Genomic DNA, 17,482 nt, shown 5'->3' on the forward strand with positions numbered 1-17,482 from the left:
AACCCGCAGAAACTCTTAAAATGGATGATTAAGTGGGAGATAATGAATGACTTTCCATGCAAACCTGCACATTTGTCAGTGGAAATGATCAGCTAGGAAGTTGCCCGAGTGCTCGTGCCGGTTGGAGAGTCTGTCTCCTAATCTTCCGCAGGCTTGGGAACCTCCTGTTTCTGACATACCCAGGTGCCCTCCATCTGCAGCACGCCAGTCCTGAGCACCACCGTTTGGCTGCATTGGTCGGCGTCCCCGGGAAAGGCAGGGACAGGATGCCTGCTGTAGCTTGAAGCCGGCAGCGAGTGATGACTCGGCGGCCGGGTGGGAGAACGGTTACTGCACACACCAGAAAGCAAAGCCTGGGGGAGTGTCTTGTTCCCCACAACCCAGAAAACTCCTGAAAGCAATTGTTTTCACTCCTAATAACTTTGCTTTAGACTTTGAGAGTGAGCATTCCCCTGTGAGAAGCTTAGCCTGTTTCTTTGCTTTTCTTCCATTGGAAACTGTGTGTGTGTGTGTGTGTGTGTGTGTGTGTGTGTGTGTGTGTGTGTGAGAGAGAGAGAGAGAGAGAGAGAGAGAGGAAAACGTGAGACTACAAAAGATGTTTGTTGCTTAGCTATGCTGTCTGTCCCAGAATTAGCACCCCAACAGTAAACAATGCTAACGCCAATGTTCCCACAGCAGCATTGTTCACAGACCTAAAACAATCCTAGAATGTGTACAGAACCACAGAAGACCCCAAATAACCAAAGCAACCTTGAAAAAGAAAACCAAAGCTGGAGGCATCACAATTCCAGACTTCAAGCTCTATTACAAAGCTGTCACCATCAAGACAGCATGGTACTGGCCCAAAAACAGACACATAGATCAATGGAACAGAATAGAGAACCTGGAGATGGGCCCTCAACCCTATGTTCAACCAATTTTTGACAATGCAGGAAAGAATATCCAATGGAAAAAAAGCAGTCTTTTCAACAAATGGTGTTGGGAAAACTGGACAGCCACATGCAGAAGAATGAAACTGGGCCATTTCCTTACACCGTACACAAAATCAGACTCAAAATGGATGAAAGACCTAAATGTGAGACCTGAAAAAACTCTGCAGTGCTCCTGACAAGCAGGATTAGAGCAGCTTCTGTGATTGGCTGGCTCTGGAGACAGCAGCCACGGCACGGCTGAATGTGATGCTGTTCCCACCGATGGCAGGTGCACCAGGACCAGAATGGGAGGTGTCTGCGCATCTGTCTCCAGGACAACGGTTTGTGTCTTTCTTTATTCGTGGCTCTTACCCTCAGTGGGGCCTCTCACTACACAGAAGGCAAGGAAAGGTGAAGATTTCACATAAGCGGACAAATCACATTATATTTTGATAAATATTCACCCTGGTGAGGCGCTAGAGACAGTGACCACTGGCTCAATCACATAACGTGCTCGCAACTTCCTCTTTATGACTTTGGGGTTAATTGAGGCACAGTCAGTAACTCACAGACATCAGTTGTGATGACATGTTTCACGGAGCCTAAGTTAAGTTTTGCTCAAAATGGTCCTGCTGGTCTAGAAGGTTACGCTGCAGTCGGCTGAACGGCCCCCCTGCAGTTAAAGCTGGAGGTGGACTCCAGCTGTTGAGAGCACAGCCTTGTCATGTGGCTGCCTTGCACGTCTGCTGCTCTTTGGAGGACAAGGGTCTGATTGTCTCGTGGCCCTACCTCTGCATCCACTTGTCAGCTAGCCGAAGGACACTGCCCTCCTCTCATCCCAATACCCTCCCCCCAGCACTTAACTCGCTTTTCAGGAAGAAGGAAAGTGTCTGTGCTACAAGGCTTCAGCCTCCACGAGGAGCACAGCGGGGCCCTGACTCCCTGGGTCTCCTTCCCGCTCACACCTCACAGCTCGCCACCTGCCGATGAGGCCTGAACCAAAGCGGTCACCGAGGGTCAGCCAGGTAGCTGCTGGAGGTGTCCATTGTGTGGCTGTGGGGCAGTGGCATAATGTGGGTCTTCAGAAGGAAGGAAGGGTTGAGCCTCTGCACCCACAGTCCCCCGCTGCGCACTGAGCGTTTGTTACGTGCAGTCACTGGGCTATGCGGCCAGAGATGAGAGAAGAGAAGACTCTTTCCTCAGGGGGAGTGTAGCGTGCAAGCGAGCGGCCGCATGCTTGCCATCGCCGGCGGTGGTAAAAGGCGTATTTGGGAACCTCAGTGCACTCTGGGCCGCCCAGCTCTGGGTGGTGTCCCGTGGAGAGTGTCATGTGGCCAGGTGAATTCATGTTCAAGAGTTGCCATAACCGAGCCCCGCAGACCGGGTGGGCAGAGATTTATTTCTCTCGGTCCTGGGGGCTGGGTGTCTGAGCTGCCCACGGGGCTGGTTCCGCCCGGAACTCTCTCCCCACGTCCTCACGTGCTCGTCCCTCTGTGTGTGTCTGTGTCTTCAACTCCTCTTCTTATGAGGGTGCCAGTTGCAAAACTGGTTCAGAACCCACCCTAACAGCCTGACCTCCGTCACTTTGTTAAGGCCCCGTCTCCACATACAGTCACGTCCTCAGTCCTTGAGGTCAGGGGCCAACACCCCAAGGGGGGGTCACAAATCAGCCCGTGATACCAGGGTTTTTAAAGAACGATAGGTTTTTAGGCAGGGAGGAGAAAGCGATGTTTCCGGGGAGCTGGAGGGGGGCTGGCGATCGGGTGCCCCCTCTCAGTACCCAGCCCAAACCCTGTTTCCCAGCTTGTGTGTAGGGAGGAGGAACCTCTGGTAAGGAGAGAAGGTTTTCTTTTGCAACCACGGCATCTTTCAGAGGAAAGCGTTAATAAATAGTTTGACACTAAAACAAGAATTAGAGGTAAAACATCTATTATATCAACATATAATCTGTTTGCAACTTAGGCTAATGACAGTCTTTGAACCTGTCATTTTTAGGCCAAAGGCAATGCCAACATTAGAAAGGGGAAAATGATCAATCCAGGTGTTTCCTTTCACAGGACGGTCCCAGCATTTCACAGCTGTTGAGAGACATGTGCGCCATGGGACCATGCCCACTGAACAGACCCAGTGCACGCAGAGGACCAGGCTCGCCCTCTGCCTGTGCTGTGCGGCCCTTCCGTTTCACCCCTCTGCGCAGCACTAAGACGCCTCTGACTTGTGACCCGTGGGCGCGGCCGGCTCCCGGCCTCAAGAGCTCCTGCTCCCCTGGACAGGAGGACATGCGTGTATTTCAGGGGCCACGGGCCAGCCTGCTGGTGGCTAGAAGGTCCAGTGCCCGGGGCTTTTCTCCACGACGTGTCTTGTCCCTGACCCTCCCCCTGAGTGTAATGGCTGTGGTTTCACATACCACGCGTGTGCGTGAGCTGTGGTCATCTGGGGCTCCTGTCCCCAGCCCTTGAGCTGCCCGAGCCGCCCTCCGAGGAGCTCTCGGTGGTGGTGCCCGTGGCTCGTCTGCGTGGACAGACTTCAGCTGGTAGCCGTGATTGTGGAAAACCTCATGGAAGGGCACATATGTCCGTGTCAGCCCCTTCTCTGCGCCGGGAGCCCCGACACATATGACAGCTCTAACACGTGGCTCTCGGGGAAGCGCCGCCCGTCCTGATGCTGTTCATGTCACAGTCAAGTCCCTGACGTTGGTGCTCAGGGTGCAGAGCGTGACCCCGCCTGTGCCCTGCTGACTGCAGCATTCAGGAGTGCAGGGGAGCAGGGGAGGGGGGAGACATTCTGTGAGGAGAAGAGCAGGACACGAGGAGGCGAAGAAGGACACGCCTGGAGCCAGAAAGTGACCCCAGGACGATCAATTCTGACAGAAACGAAGCCCTGCACTTCAGTCTAGGTGAGAGCACGATCCTGGAGCAGCCTGTCGGGTCCTGGAGGCAACACGGGATGACACGCGCACCACGGGAAGGAGCCTGAGAGCCACCGAGTCCTGGGCGGACCGTCAGAGTGGGGTCGTGCCTTGGGCGCTGGTGTGTCCGTGTGTGGGGGGACATGCAGCAAGCGTGAGAGCTTCGTGTGAAGGCCATCCCGGCGATCGCCAGCGACAGCCTGGAGGAGTTAGCGCTGGGGTTCCCGCGTCCACTCTGGAGTCGGGGTAATAATACCAGGAGCCAAGGTATCCGAAGGCTCCACTCACATGGTTCAGGTGAGACGTTCAGCAGAGCCTGAGACACCGCGCTTCTCGACAGCTACTGAAATGAGAGGATGGAGGGATAAAATAGCCGGATAAAATTATAAAATCAGAGATACTGATTTGCCACAAGATTCTGCCTTTTGAACACTTAGCTTAAGTTGGAGAATATTTATCAAATATGCAAATCACACAAAAATTACCATGTTGCATAGTTAATCTGGTCTCAGAAAGATTGCAAGAGCTTTGAAGATCGTGTGTCTGAGTGCACTAATGTCACGCCCGCAATTTGTACTAAGAAAATAATCAGATGCACAAAATGATATTTGCACAGGTCCGTCATTGCAAATTAATTAGGACTACGTAACAATTAGAGACTAAGTGTCCAGCAATAAGGGCTTCATTAAATAAACTGTGATCAGTCTCTGAAACAAAATAGTATCTATTTATATAAACAAGAATATTTAATGATATTCACACTGTGTTATCAAGTAAACAGTAGACAGTATAACGTATCAATTATATATTTTATGTGCTTGTGTTTCAAAGAGGGAGGGAAAGAACGAGAACAAGAGAAGAGAGCGGTCTAGAAAATGTGGTGTGGGACATTGTGGCTCATATTTATTTCCTTGTTTACACTATTCTTTATTCCTCAGATTTCCTATTAGAAATAGAGGGAGCTTCAAACATCTCAGCAGCCTCTGACAGTGACTAAAATGTAACAAGAAATGGAGCATAGGGCCAGGCAATACTCTGCAATTGGGTCTAAAAAATTTAACTTTGTAAAAAAATAAAAAAGGTAAGAGAAAAAATTAAGAAATTATTTTCAAGAGATTCTACTTTAGTGTTCTGTGATTTCAGTACAAATTATCAATGAGACTTAAATTCTCCAAAAGCCCTTTTTAGAAGCCTACTCTCTATTATTCATTTTGTGCAACGAAGGCATTCAGAGCATGTCTAAAGAGTCCCGCCAGTTCTGGTCACCGCGTCCTTGGAGGAGCGCTGATAAGCCAGCCCGTGACTCGGCGAAGCCCAGGTGAAGATTCTAGAAACCATGCCGTAGACACAGTCGAAACGTGTACCGAGAAGACTGGGGGAGGGTATGAACAGTGCCTTCAGGTGTTTGAAGGCTGTCGCGGCTCAGAGGGGAGACCCAGAGCCAGGACAGCGGGATGGATGTGGTTTGCCCAGCGGAAGACTGGCCCCTGCGTGTAGACTGTCGGAACAGTGGGGTGCCCACCCACTGTGAGAAGGGGCTTGGGTCCCTCGCTGGTGTTTCCGGTTAAGCACTCCTCCTTCCCTGAGTCCCTCCAACTTTGCCGCCTCAAACGGTGGGGCTGTTTTGCCGACACACCTGCTTCCCGGGCTTCCAGGCCCAGCTGGGGGCAGCTTGGACGCGTGCGTGCAGCGCTAGGAGGAGCGAGGGGCGGGGAGAGCCAGCACGCGCCAGCACGCACGGAGGAGGCCCATAGTGTCCAGGCTCGGTCCGTGCTGGGAGGGCAGAAACCAACATTCTGTGGTAAATCATCAAAAAGGGGTTGATTGGAAATCTGTCCAGAAAAAAATCTGAAGCTAATAGTAAGAAAACACATATTCTTCTCTTCCAGTTAATAAAACATGGCATGATTATAATGGTATGCTAATTTTTAAAATAATAAATAAATCAAGTGTTGATTATGTTGGAGTTGTATGATAGCATGATGGAACATTCTCTACTTCTCACTGGAATTTTACAACACCATCAAAAGAATCATTTTTAGCATACGAAAGAAATTTAACAGCGGCATCAATTTTCTTAACAGATTCTTAAAACTTTTTATATTCAAATCATTCTCTTCCAGGTACACATTTTGCCCCAACTTTTCAAGTTTCTTCCGTCCAGTTGTTGATCGGTTGCGCTCCGCCACGTTCCCGCTTAGCAAGTTTGTCAGTTTACTAAGAACGTGGACGGCTCTCCTACAGCCCTTTCATGACTCGAAATCCGCGCTGTGTGTCGTATTTTCAGCGTCTCCTTGGGACTGATTCGCACTGTATTTGCCCATATTCTTGGACGTTTGCAACATCAGACCGTCCCTGACCAACGGGCCAAGGAGACTTGGACCCCATGGGCAGAACGGTGGAGAACAAATGTTGTAGCATGAACGTCCTCGGTGGGGGCCTGAAATCTACAGCTGAAGGAGCTCAGATGCGGAGCGTGGGGGGACGAGCCATCTGAGGACGCGGGGACCCGTTCCGTCTCTGGGGCTGGTGAACGCAGCATCCGGGGGGCTTCACGCTTGCAGGTGTGAAACCCCATGGCCAGCTGTGTTTCTGAACTCCGGTGGTGCAGGTCTTAGAAAGGTAGTAACAAACGCGGAGAGTGGAGAAGCAGCCCAGAGTCAAGCCCATGATTACTGTTGCAACGGAACATGAATATTCACATTAAGTGGAATAAATGGACTAAAAAGAGCCTCCTGTCAGAATTTAACACTAAATGAGCAAGAAAAGCGTTTGGGGTTTGCTGTTGGTTTGGGAGGGAGGGACCGTGAATGGTACCGTGTCACATCTGGGGGCCCGGAGGCGAGAGGACACTGTGGCTTGTTCAGAGTCGCACAGCCGCTGGTGGAAGCCGGTCCTGTGGGTCTGAGTTCCTGGCGCTGTCTGTCCTGTCGAGCTCCGATCGCCGCGTGGGCAGGGACCAGTCCGTCCGTGTCTTAGTGGTGGGCACTCATGAGGGCTCTAGAGAGCCCCTGAGAAGAACCCCAAACAGAGCTGCGGCTCTGGGAGATACAACCGTGAGGGGAAAGCCCTGTGCGTGTTTATGTGAGCAATTCAACAAATTCTGAATTCCTCTGATACGGAAATGTTTCTTCGTCTTCCGGCTTTTCCTGGGGCTTAGCACAAGATGCTGAGCTACACTGTGGGTTATCAGTAAACATTTCTGGGACGAATCATCAGCTGTCTTGCCAAGTCAGGAGAGAAGAGCAAAGGGGAATAGTGACTATTGACCGCTCCCCCAACCCCATGTGGCTAGGGATAAACTAAAACAGGAGAGAAGGGAGATCAGAGGTGATAAATCAAGAAGACATCTCTGTTGAAAGGTTTAAGGCGCTGAGGTCAGACCCTGGTGTCCCCCTCCCAGAAGCGCTGTTGTGGAGTCAGGTCCTCACTTGGTGAGAAGCGTGTGTCCACGGCTAGGAGGTCCTCAGCTGCCTGTCTACTGCCCCGAGGAGCGCGCTCTGGGGGCTGCGGAGCCACGCCGGGGCTGGGGGGCTGGGGACGGCCCTTATTTGTATCACTTGTTCATGTCCACGACGCAAATACACTCACCCACACTGATTTCAAGCTACTGAGGACTTAACCGCTGGCTCCCCGAGTTCCTGAATATTAAGGGCCAGCTCTCTCAAGCCAGCCTGAGCCTGCCTCAGCACCACTGGGATGTCCCCAGAAAGTCTAGAACTTCAGAGGTGTTGGCTGAACCCAGAAAACGCGGGTGAGGGGTTCCCGAAGCCACTGGTTCCTCTCTTCGATTTGTGGTCGGAACGAATCTGCCAACGGAATTAGCTCCAGATCACAGGCCCTGTGCTTTGATCTACGGTCAACACGGAGCAGCGTTATTAAGTAAATGAGTGAATGAGCACCAGCAGTGGTGATGGTCGTGCAGACCCCGCCTCGTGCTTTCACAGATCTGTATTCTTTAGGGAACTTACACAGTTAGGTCACTTGACGTCCTAACAGCTCTGTGGAATGGACAAAGCGTGGTTTATTATCATCATCTGCAGATGGGAAATGGAGACAGAAAGCTTGCACGACTAGATGACCCCGTGGACGGACTCCAGTCAGCGTGGGTCTCAGGGTCTGTCTCCCGGTCCTTCCCTCGACCTCCCACCAACCTCCCAATCAGCCATTCCCTGCCATACATGTCACCAGAATTTAAAGCAGCATTTAACCGTTTACTTCTAAAACAAGTACTTTCTTTCATCCTCCCGATCGAGGGAGTCGGCACGCCTGTGGCTTTCCCAAAAGAGAGAAGTGTGGCATTGGGGAACGTCCGCACCCACCTGGGGGTCTGTATTTCACAAGATGTTTCAGATCCGAAATTCCTCCATCCCCTCCCCCCTCACTGACCCATCAGGAGCTGGGATGAGGACCTCACTCATGTTCTCCGGCCCCTCACATAATAACCTTCTGGCCACGCACACACGGCGAGCCCCAGGAGGGTGTGTCTCGGCCTGCCAAACGCAGGAACCCCTTCTTCCCTGCCCAACATAACCACATTCAGACCCCACTAGCCAGCTCTGGGCTTCCCTCAAACATTCTCTCTCTTGTTCGGAGGGTCCCAATACCACAAAGCTGGGAGGGCAGAGGCAGCCTGGCTTCCCTGTGTTGGTCAGAAAACAGGAACTTGAAACATTTGCTTTCAGGGTAAGTTTGGAAGTTGCAAATTATGTTTTGACTACTGAAAAATTGACCAAAATCCATGCTAGGACAAGTTGTGTAATCGAATCTGTGTCTTCTGGGACACAGTCTTGAGTCAGCAGGTATTTCGCAGGTGCCCGCGGTGGAGACAGGCGATAATCGTGCAGGGTTCCACTCCCAAGGAGCTGCCAGCCCAGCGGCAGCAAAGCACACGGCGGGGGTGGCGACAGACAGCCTCCTCCCCGGGGAGCGGCTCCGGGAGGAAGGGGCAGCTGCCAGACTGGTCTGTCTTTAATGCTCCGAGTTCAGAGAGAGAAGTCGGTCGAACCCAAGAGCTCTTAGCTGCCCTCCTGGGAGGGGTGGGCTTTGGGCCATGCCGCCAATGGGTGAGCACTTGGCTCTGGGTCTGTGCCAACCCAGGTTCAAATCCTGGCTCTTCTTCCATCAACGTGGCAGGTTACCTTCTCTCAGTCTGCTTTTTGTGATAAGAATACAATCAACCCAACAAGCGCTTTTAAGGTTTCTATAACTTCTGGCGTATTTTATTATTTCTGAAAGCGGGTCTTGATCGAAAAACCGAGTCCAGACTGGCAGAATGAATAGTGGAAAGCAATGTGAAGCTTCAGACACTTGGCTGTGTTCAGGGGCCAGATCGCTGAAGCACCAGGGAAGAAGAAATACAGTTGGGGAAAGGGCTGGGCCAGATTATGGGGGCCCTTGCTCCCTGGTTATGGTGCTCTGTTCTTCCTGTGGAAGAGTTTTGGACGGAGGGCACCAGTACCACGACTTGGGCAGGTCACCCCGGCCTAGCGTGGGCTCTGCAGTGTATCGGGGTCTGAGACTATCATTCGGGAGAGTAGGTGCTCCTCGCTGGTTCTGTTTTCTTCAGACCTGATTCGGTTGTCCCACTGTGCAGGGTAGTAACAAGACTCGATGCAAGTTCTGTGTTTTCCGTGCATCTCGCTTCTTTGTAATGGGCGCCCGCCCTCACCCATGAGAATCTGGAAGGACTTGTGTGTGTGCTCTCTGATCATCAGTTTACATCGGGGTTAATGTGGGGTTCGGAGGCCACGACGGAGTGCTTAGGGGAGCAGGTTTTGGAAGCAAACGGCCAGGACTCAAACCCCTCTCCTATCTCCTAGCAGCTGTGGGGTCAACTCAGGCAAGTCAGGGAACAGTTCTCGGCGTCCACGTCCTTCCCTGTAGGATGAGGGTCATGACACGCCCACCCGGGGCTGTCGTAAAGCGGCTGACACGGCCCAGACCCACAGCCTCGCGTTGGCGGTTAGCACAGTTGTCGGCGGCCTCATCAGAAGTTTTGGCTGGTTGCGTGGGGGAATGGACTTCTCCAACGGTTACTGCCCATAACGTGGCAGAAAAATACAGAACAAGCCAAGGTTGGTGTGGGCTGAAATTGATCATTTGGGATTATTAACAAGGGCTGAATTGTTAATGATCTTTTAGTCATCATTTTAATACACTCGGGCTAGTGTGTAAATCCAGACTGAGCCAAGGAGAGGTTTTGGTGTGGAGCTTCCTACTACAATCTGAAGCCTCAGAGGCGAAGTAGTAGAAGCCTGAGTTTTCTGTACCTAGTCTTATTTAATAAATGCCACTCCCCCAGCTCACTTCTCACAAGCTTTTTCCTGGGAAATGGAGTGTCCTTCCAAGGGATTATCATTGAAATGTTTGGCGTCTGTGACAGAGGGTACGTGTGGTGTAAATTCTCGACACACTGCCTCTGTATCTTGTGTCCGTAGGTGGGGAACCACGATGGAAACGCTCAGACCGACGAAGGAATGTCACGCACAGGACCGCTGTTGTGCTCGCACAGAGGGTACGTAAAGCAGCAGGTCTGACGTTCCAGCAAACATGCGGATTTCGATACCCGACTGTGAAAGTCACAAGCACACACCGAACCCCAGTGCCCGGAGCCCCAGGTCTGCCAGCCCCCGAGTGGCAGGGAGGGGTGGAGTGGGTTCACACTGACTTCCATTCACCTTTCATGGTTTGGTTATTTGTTAATGATTGGCAGGGGGGGAGTTCTTATTTATTAGTGATTTGGTTTGAATGTTAAGAACAGCCATAATCATTAAGGAATGGTTTCTTCTTTGTTTTGTGAGCATGGTTAGTCCTAGGTTGAAATAAGAGCAAAATATGACATTATCATTATTATTATTGTGGTATTCAAAAATGGAAGTATTCTGCGGGTCTGTTAGGGTTTCTTGACCTTACTCAGTAAAGCACTACCTGTAACTACATTAATGAGTCACACTTAGTTCAGACCCCTGTTACCAGGAGGTCACTTGTGGAGTCGGAATTCAAATCTCTGAGAGAGAGCACGTCATTTTTTTTTTGTTTGTTTGTTTGTTTTTTACTGACATTTTGGATGTTAGAGATTTCCTAATGTTAAATGCTATTAATTCAGTACCCAACTGATCATTGTGCTTCTTGGTAAATGTTAGGTCATTAATGAAAAGGAGCTGAAGCATATGAGATTTTAGGTAAATACTGTCATTTATTCAATTTAATACTCTAAGTCCTGAGATGATCTTGTGAACGTGGGTCATCTGGCCCAGGTCCTTGTGCACTTCTGTGTCTGGCAAAGGGCACGGGAAGCCGGCCCTTGACTTTCCAGAGACGCAGACGGCAGTATGTCCCAGAGGGAGGAGGAAGACTCCAGGCCTAGTGCCCTGGGAAACACTCTGGTTATTCATGAGTTAACTGGCAGGCCCCATAAATAAATGATGGAGGCGTTTTCAGAGCACTTTGCGAAGAACAAGGATGGCGGAAAATATCACGAGGCTGTCAGATCCCATTAAAGCCCGACGACTCGCCATACTCTGTGGGGAAAACTGACAAACGACACTTTTTGTCGTGTATTAAAATGTATTTTACTGACTGGCTGGTTGGAAAAGAAATTCATCCACAACTGTTTTCTTGCTCTGAAGCAGTGATCTCCCCAAGCTCGTTCTTCATACGCCGTGTATGGTTCAGTCAGGGACATATTTCACAGACATAAATATCATCCATTAGAGCCTTTAAAAGTGAAGATAATATCATTTTTAATGTGGATTCCATTATGGAGAAAGCTGTGCAGGATGGGGAGCTCTGTCTCAGCACCATCTGCCCGTCTTGGCGAGATCCTCCTCGCCACTCGTAATGCGGACACCCCCGCCCCCACCCCCCGGAGCCATAACCTTCAGGTCTCTCGCCGTGGAAGCCAGGGTATGTGTTTGGGCAATTGCACTAAGGAAGTGATTTAGGACATTACAGGCCAAGAAAAGGAGGAAAAAATCAATACCCATCACCATCAGATGGAAGTCTTGTCACCACGGCTGTGAACTAGAACCGTCTTTCCCTCTGGCCTCCTGTGTCTCTCTTGTGAATCCCACAGGAAATCAACCCCTTCCCCTACACCTACCGTGCACGATGGGCCTAAGTCAACTGAGACTCAGTAAAACCAGGGTCCCCAGAACGGCACCGTTTCAGCAGCTCCTCGTGAACCTTCCCACCGTCTTCCCTGCCTGGGTCGGACTCATTTATTCACTCACAAATGGCACAGATATTACCAAGCACCTACTGCGTGCCAGGCACTGCGCTCCTACGCTCACATATCATTACCTAAACCAGAACTTGCAGGTAATACGGTGTGCTCTTTCCCAGCTATCTCCTCCTGCAGGTATAAGGCCACATACGGTGGGGTCGTGTTTGTCATTTTCATGTATCCGACATGGTTTACAATCCATTCACTCAATCTTCCACTCATTCAACAATATTTATTGTGTCTCACTCTCTAAAACCTTTTCTGTAGGAAAAACCCTACTTCAAACCATAGCCTCTTGCAATTTTTGAAATGTCAGGTCAGGTCCTGGGTGGATACAGGAGGCAACAGCTCTTATAAACAATGAAATTATTTAGACCAGCATGCTCTGAGGAACACAAAAGTTCTGGCAAGAAGGGGTCATGGCCAAGAACACAGTTCCTGACGAGGACGAGTGTGGATGCCGTGCGAAGGGTCTGAAGCGTGGACGGATACTGGAGTCCTTGGCTGGGTTGCATGCAGCAGCTCACCTACCTCCCGTCCTGTGGCTGGAACAGCAGTACCTGGGGCACAGGGTACAGTAGCAGGAACCAAGATCCCAGATCAGGGATCCTGGGAAATTCAGAGCCACACCTGGAGTCTGGGTGAAGCTATAGAAAATTTCCCCAAACCTGGGGTGACAGGATCCAGAAACTCAGCACTAGAAGGGTCATGTGGTGGCCACGTGGACAGGCAGGTGAGAGGAGAGACCTTCACATCTCTTTTACGTTCTTCCTCCTTGTGGTATTCTTTCCGTATTTTCCAGCCGTGGAAAACAGAAGTGTTGATTCCAAAAAAGTCAAGATAGCAATCTGCATCAGAGACTTTGTTTTTGCCTCTGATCTTGGCCTTTCTCCAAAGATAAGGAAGAGAAGTTGCCCAAAAGCAATTCTCACTGAAGGACCAGCCAAGACCCAGAGAATCATGTCTGGTAACTTTTGGTTCCAAGCTCCCTCCCTTTGCCACTGCCACAGAGAGGGTAAAGCACCCATGGCTGGAGGGATGAGTTTGGGATCCGGGAGTCATCTGTGTATAGTTCTGGAACCTAGGAAGATGTTGGTGGTCCTCATGGGGGTCTTTTCATGGTCCACTGAGAGAGGACTTCGCTGAAAGCAGATGAAAATCTCGGACTGAAAACCCTCTCCACTGGAACCTTCCGGGCCATTCCAGGTAGCCTGCCTTCCTGGTGTCTCCTGCACAGCCAAGAATTAAGGCCACCATGAACTTCATGCACCAGCCAAGCTCCATTTCAGGATTAAAGATTCATTCCTCAGGCACTCTGCCTCCCTCCCTCGCCCTCCCTCCCGCTCCGTTCCCCTCCCTCCCCCTCCCTCTCTCTCTCTCCCTGAAGAATCTTGAGGCCATTGCTTCTGCGTCTGCAGGGTGGTCTCACTTGTTAGTTTCTGTTCTGTTCTGTAGGCCATATGCATGGAGTCTGACTGATTTCACCTCAGCTGCCAGTCCCCAGGAGTGGCGGCGACCAGTGCTGCTCCCGGGGATCTCTGGAGCAGGAGTCCAGGGGACTTCTCTCTGGGTGGTGCCAACAGGTGTCTCAGTACGGTCTTCTGTCAGCCTGCGCTCAACTCAAGTTCTTGAGAGAGAGGCCCACTGTCCAGTTTCATCCTCTGCTCACCCAACAGACAGAGCATCTGGCTGGGATTTAAGATGTGGTGGTGTCCCGGTCAGTGGCACACACCTGCCCCATCGCCAGGATGTAGGGGGTTCAGGGAATGTTGCTAGAAGACGGCAGCCTGGGCCGGCTGTGGGGGCCTCCTCGTGGCTGCCCAGCGCAATGCTGCTCTCTCCTTCGTGCTGATACCCGTTTGACGCGGCTCTCCTGCTTACCGCTGCCAGCGCGCTCAAGGACCCTCCATCATCCTTCTTTTTTTTTTTTTTTTAAAGATTTTATTTATTTATGTGACAGAGAGACAGCCAGCAAGAGAGGGAACACAGGCAGGGGGAGTGGGAGAGGAAGAAGCAGGCTCCCAGCGGAGGAGCCCGATGTGGGACTCGATCCCGGTACGCTGGGATCACGCCCTGAGCCGAAGGCAGACGCTTTAACGACTGCGCTACCCAGGCGCCCCATCATCCTTCTAGCACAGCTCTGCCCCGACGGATGGCAACCTATGGAACCAACGTCAGCACGCACTGTAGTTTTCAGTAGTACACAGGAAGGGGAAAGAAGTGCTTTTTAAATAATTAAATAGCGGGGAAGGTAAGACAGAACCAAGAAGCCTATTGCCATCACTAGCAGCCAGGCGGGAGCGGGCAGGCGGTCCATCCACCCCTCACCTATTCCTTCGTGTGCCTCCCTGGTTGGGTGCCTTGCTTGGCAGGGTGGCCCGCACACTGATCCTGCAGGGTCCGGGTCTTGGCTCCTTCTGTATAGGACTGTGGCGCTTTCCCATCGAACCCGTTAACACGAGGGGGCACCCATGGACCTCCCTTATTCCACTCATGCCCCTCACTTCCTCTCGGAGACAGAAATACGACGTCTTTTTCCTCAGGAATGAAATCCCCCCCGTTGGCCTTTACTTACGTCAGTGGTCTAGGGGCAGACTGAGCTTCCAGCTCAGAGCAGGGGGAGATCCTGGACCCTGGAGGAAACTCCTCTCCTGAACAGTAAGCACTCTGGACACGAGAGCTCATAATTGCAGGGACAGGAAGCCTGTTTCTGAGGATTTTCCAGTGGATTTCATCCTGAGACAGTCATCACCTCTTGTGTCGCCAGGAGAAGGCTAGTGGGAGGTACCAGAAGGAGAACAGCCTCTGTGGGAGAACCTCCCATGGTGGGGATGGGCCGCTGAATCACAGTCTGCTTTCACATACATCCAGCTCCTCGGGCTTCGTGAACTCGCGTTACCTCAGGAACAGCCTGCGGTGCTGGAGGGCCCTGTGTGTCTCTGGACATAAACGGGGAACAGTCTTGCCCAAGGAGATCATGGGAAAGAATGTAAGGCAGCTTGGGTCCGGAGGCGACTTTCCCCACAGAGGCCCCAGAGGGGATGTTCCTGAGAAGGAGCTGCGGCCTGGCGTCAGCCGCTGGGCGGAGAGGTCGGGGCCGTCAGAGATTCTTCCTCCACCGTGTAGAGCAGAGTCTGAGTCCGGTGGACTGTGGGACCCAAGTGTCGGTGGGTGCCCTTGTCCCGGGGCACACATGGAGGACAGTGGCGTTCTGGCCCCTCTGTGCGACTTTCTCAAGGAGAGACAGATGGCCACACCCCAAGGAGCCCGGGGGGCTGGCCTGGGACAGAGCTATGGAACTGGGGGAGTCTTGCCGTTGGGGTGTTCATGCTCTCCTGAGGGAGTCCTTGTGCCCCCTTTCACAGTTACCTTCCTGTGAGAAACCACCGGTGTTCTCCATCTGTCCCCCCATCACATGGAGAGTTTGCTCGTGTGAGAGCTTCTCTCATTAGGGAACCGAATATCCCTAAAGAAATTTCAACTACTCCTACCTGGTAGAAGTTTCTAGAAGCAAGGGTGACATTAGATGCATAGGTAGTCCCTAATTTGCCTTCGCGCTTCCACCAGTTTAGTTGTTATTCTAATGTGTGTCTGTGTGTTTGGCCGTTTTGGGGGCAGTGAGTGAGGCTCGAGTCTGAGGTGGTGAGTGGGGGACCCATGTTTAATCCTTCCTCAAACAGGACAGCGAGCTTCTCCACAAATAACCCTCCTCCCGAATGCTGGGCGTTCCGGTCATCCCGGACATCCTTCGTGCCCTCCACATGTGCCTTAACTCCGGTGGCCTTGCGTTTAGGAAGTGAGTGCAGAGAAAAGACTACGACTCTGTAGGGCGCACCGACATGGAGCGTTGAAGCGATGACAGCTCTCGTGGGAAGGACAGCAGTAGGCTTGGAACCGGACCACCTCAGCCGTCCTCCTGGATGGAGGCGCCGTCTGCAGCACCTCCCCTCCCTGTTGGTGCGGAACTGACTTGTCCCACAGCACAGACGCCCGACCACTGCTCTGTACGTTCAAGATCTCCCTTGTTAGGAAGAAGTGGCGTAATGACTGCCCCTCGGAAGTTTTAAGTATCGCTTAATTGGCCTTTGAGCTAGAACACCAAACCAAGCTGGCTCCACGCTAGTTTTCATTCTCCCGAGCAATTTAAACCCTTTATTAGAGCCTCAGGAAATCACTGTTCAACTGCCCTTTTTATTCGAATCTTCTAGGATTTATGTGGCTTTTTATTAGTTTTAATTCGTATGGAATTCTGAAACTTCGAAGCAACTGAAACATGTTCTAGGTCTGTTGGAAACAAGGGAGCTGGAAATGTGAGGCCGGGGGTTGCCCAGTGCACAGGGGGAAGGGGGGAACACCAGCTGAGGAACCAGAAAGGCCATCCTAGGATCAGAGGCCCCACTCAGAAGCACAAGGAAAAGATTCTTGGCAAGAGAAGAAGGTAATTTGAACTGACAGACTAGGCGGTTCACATACAGGACTCCTTCCACTAGGAAGCCCACTCAGGATTGAATTCCACAGGGATCGAGGGTTCTTCACAAAGATGTGGCTGCCCTGGGGCTTCTGCGGTCAGGTCCTGTGGGGCAGACGGGCCGCGCAGCACTCCCTCGCAGGCCTGTACTCTCATTTGCATGTGTGTCTTTATTTGTGGTGCTGTCCCCAGGAGAGCCGCAGCGCTCTCCCTTCCACGCTGGGTCTGGGGTGGGGGGACGGGGCTGCAGCGACGGTCAGCGTGGGCCTCGCGGTAGGAGGACTTCACAGGCCAGCTTGCTGGCGGAGTATCAGCCAGCGTACCAGGTTCACTCTATTCTTTCTCTTTCTGCCTGTGGAGAGGTTTCTTTTTTTTTTTTTTTAAAGATTTTATTTATCTATTTGACAGAGAGAGAGACAGCCAGCGAGAGAGGGAACACAGCAGGGGGAGTGGGAGAGGAAGAAGCAGGCTCATAGCGGAGGAGCCTGATGTGGGGCTCGATCCCATAACGCCGGGATCACGCCCTGAGCCGAAGGCAGACGCTTAACCTCTGTGCCACCCAGGCGCCCCTGTGGAGATATTTCTGTAGACAGAGAATTTGAAAAAAAAAAACCCGTTAATTCACTTCTGAAAAACCCATTGTCCTGGGCTCTCAGGGGAGATCCACCGGGATGTGGGTCAGGACCAGCTTCGAGGCTGGGAGGCGAAGCTGAGATGAATTTTGGCGGCACTGGCCCAGGTGGGAAGCGGAGTCGGGAGCTTCTGAATTGATCAGATCTGTGTGACATGATATTGCCCCCCAGAGAGACCAGGTCAGTTCTGGTGTGGGGGCGCCTCCTCGGGGGACAGACCCCATGTGGACACCCCCTCTTCCCAGGTGGACGCACTTCCCCGCAGGCCTCCCAACACTGCCTGATGGGCCTATGGACAAGACCAGCCCCAGTGGTCTGGGTTGTGGCCTCAGCTTC

General features: G+C 51.9%; 1 long non-coding RNA gene across 1 annotated transcript in view; it reads left to right on the top strand.

The window, feature by feature from the left end:
* Positions 1–10,369, top strand: part of LOC123789514 (uncharacterized) — a 133,336-nt gene extending 122,967 nt beyond the window's left edge. Inside the window, exon 6 of the long non-coding RNA XR_006778831.2 lies at positions 10,260–10,369. This is a non-coding gene — a long non-coding RNA (uncharacterized LOC123789514). The remainder of the gene's footprint in view (positions 1–10,259) is intronic.
* The last annotated feature ends 7,113 nt before the right edge of the window (positions 10,370–17,482 follow it).

This window comes from Ursus americanus, chromosome 3 (assembly GCF_024610735.1).
Source record: "Ursus americanus isolate L20-20 chromosome 3, mUrsAme1.1.p, whole genome shotgun sequence".
Lineage (NCBI taxonomy): Eukaryota > Metazoa > Chordata > Mammalia > Carnivora > Ursidae > Ursus > Ursus americanus.